The sequence below is a fragment of the Lactuca virosa genome, chromosome 9, assembly GCF_052849685.1.
Source record: "Lactuca virosa cultivar CGN04683 chromosome 9, Lactuca_virosa_CGN04683_v6, whole genome shotgun sequence".
Taxonomy (NCBI): Eukaryota; Viridiplantae; Streptophyta; class Magnoliopsida; order Asterales; family Asteraceae; genus Lactuca; species Lactuca virosa.
In genome coordinates, this window is record NC_136434.1 from 66,702,264 (window position 1) to 66,705,478 (window position 3,215).

Here is a 3,215-nt window from a genome sequence, read left to right on the forward strand (position 1 = left end):
ATAAATAATTATATTGTTATCTTTAAAATCAAAAAACAATGTTTGATGTTTTAAATAATTATAATGATAAAAAATAAAAGATGAAGCAAATAAATTTTAAAAAATTAATTAACAATAAAAACAACTATAAATAACATTAAACCATATATTATATTTAATTTTATTAATGTGTAACTTGCGGGTAGAAGTCATTCAAACGATTAAGATTATGCAGTTATAATAGAAGTATATATTATTATATAATTCAGAATAATCAATATATTATATCAATTTAGTATACGAATTATTATATCAAATTTAAAAACAACGTTATTGCTATATTAAAAAAAACATATATTTGTAAAGACTTCAACTATATAGGTGTTTTTGCGCAACGCGCGGGCATTCGCCTATATACTTATAAATGAAACATTTTTTCTTTCACCACATTAATTTGAAACTCATATTCATTTTTCCTTTCACCACATTTATTTGAAACTCCTATGACTTTTTAGTTTCTTTCTAATAATGATTATAAGTTGGTTAATAAGATTAGATAAATATTAAATCTAAAGTGTAATCATATATAAACTAAATTTTATTATTAAAATAATATCTTTACTTCTACTTATATAGTTATGTTTTTTACTTTTTACATATTATACTTTATTTATTTGTTTTAATATATTGTTGGATGTAAACCATTATCATTTTAAAGCTACACCTTTTGAATAATTTGTATTAAATACTTAAATTATAAATTTAAATATAACATTACATGATCAACTTAAATATAAATTTTAGTTTAACTTAAACAACCCAAAGAATATTTTGTAAATAGTTAAAAGTGATAAATTGTAATGTCTTTCTAATAATGATTATAAGTTGGTTAATAAGGTAAAATAAATATCAAACCTAAAGTATAATCATAAATAAACTAAATTTCAATATTAAAATAATATATTTACTTCTACTTATAAAGTTATGTCTTAAACTTTTAACATATTATATTTAATTTATTAGATTTAATATGTTGTTGGATGTAAACCATTATTAATCTAAAGCTACAACATTTGAACAGTTTGAAGAAAATACTTAAATTGTTAATTTAGATATAACATTACAGTGTCAACTTAAATATAAATTTCAGTTCCACTTAAAAAACCCAATGAATATTTTGTGAATAGTTAAAAGTGATCAATTGTAGTGCTAAATGCAAAAACTAACTTATAATCTCAATTTAACTAAAATATTTCCTAAAGATATTTTTATAATCGTTAAATGTTTTCAAATAAGTAGCTTAAAATAACTTACCATAACAATAGTTAAACTAAGTCTATATAAATGATTAGATTGTTACCTTGATTATCAAAAAACAATGTTTGATGTTTTAAATAATTATAATGATAAAAATTAAAACGTTAAGCAAATAAATTTGAAAAAATTAATTAACAATAACAACAACTATAAATAACATTAAACCATATATTATATTTAATTTTATTAATCAGTAACTCGTGGATAGAAGTTATTCAAACGGTTGAGATTATTCAATTATAATAGATGTATATATTATTATATAATTCAAAATAATCAATATATTATATTAATTTAGTATATGGATTATTATATCAAATTTAATAACAAGGTTATTGTTATATTTAAAAAAACATATATTTATAAAGATTTCAACTATATAGGTGTTTTTGGATAAGACCTACTTCAACTATAAACTATGTTAATGTCACCACAAAGTTATCTCACTTCGCCGCCAGCCAACAATTCCACGTGTATTTACTTAATGTGTCCCACGATAATACAGATAATACACCCAAATCGGGCATCCTTGGCTTTCTCTATATATGCTTCCAACTTCAACCAATCAACCAAAATAAACGTTTCTCAATAATTTAAAAACAGAAGTTCATTATTTTTTAGATGGACCAATCCTACTTCCACTACGCACAACCGGAATTCTCACCGGAAACCTGTTTTCTTTCACCGGAATATTCCTCTCCTCCTCTCCAATCCCACTATTCACACTACTCCGACAATCATTTTCTTCCATTCAACGAAAACGACTCCCAAGACATGTTCCTCTTCGAAGTTATTACAGACTCCACCGGAGAAACCCACTCTCCTCCGGAGCAGGTCATAGATCAAGAAGAGAAAGAGTGGAGTTACAGAGGTGTGAGGCGGCGGCCGTGGGGAAAGTACGCAGCGGAGATACGTGACTCTACACGAAACGGCGTTCGTGTATGGTTGGGCACATTTGACACTGCAGAGGAGGCGGCTCTGGCATACGATCAAGCGGCGTTTGCATTACGGGGATCGGCGGCGGTGCTTAATTTCACGGAGGAGGTGGCGTATGAATCTTTAAGGGAAATAGGGTATGTATATGAAGAAGGGAGTTCGCCAGTGTTGGCGTTGAAGAGGATGCATTCGATGAAGAGAAAGTGGGAGTTGAAGAAGAAGAAGCGAGAAGAAGTGAAGGATGAAGATGTTGTTGTTTTTGAGGATTTGGGTAGCGATTATCTCGAACAATTATTGGGCTTTGAAGAAAACTGCAACACTAGTAAAAATTGGTGAAACATTATATGCATGAAAAGGTGAAAAAGTGAACGAACATATAATATATAAGTTTTTTTTTTTTTTTTTTTCCCATTTTAGCCATATATATAGACACGAAAGGGTCAAGACTCAAGGGTGACGTTCACATATAGTTTTTTAAGTTTTATCTCTTTCTAAGGTATGATATTTCGAGTCTTTTGAAAATAGAATGCAAAGGTTCCAAGAAAGAAGTGTGTCTGGATGATCATTTTCTAAAAACTGTGGGAAGGTTGGGCTCATTCAGTTTATAAGTTTACAACAATACATTCATCAATGGATAGAAATGATACCCTTGTACTTATTCCTTCATTTTTCCTCTGTTGCGAATACAAAGTTTCTATTCTTTTTACATGAGTACTGTATGTGAGTGTTTAATGTGTTGGTGGTGTGCCTTTGTGATATTAGAAAACGTAGGACAATGGTTTTCCTAATAAAATAATATCCAGTAGATTGTAAATGACCGGAAATTATGTTTTCTAAACTGTATCCATGGTGCGACTCGCATTAGGTTAAAATGTCATTAGTAGGGCTGATTACTATTTGAAACTCTGAATAATCTACAATTTGGATTTGCTTAATGGTTGTAATATTCGGAAATGTAGATTAGTAGGACTTATTACTATTTA

General features: G+C 28.1%; 1 pseudogene; it reads left to right on the forward strand.

The window, feature by feature from the left end:
• Nucleotides 1–1,885: 1,885 nt before the first annotated feature.
• LOC145137511 (ethylene-responsive transcription factor 1B pseudogene) lies at nucleotides 1,886–2,938 on the forward strand (annotated as a pseudogene).
• The last annotated feature ends 277 nt before the right edge of the window (nucleotides 2,939–3,215 follow it).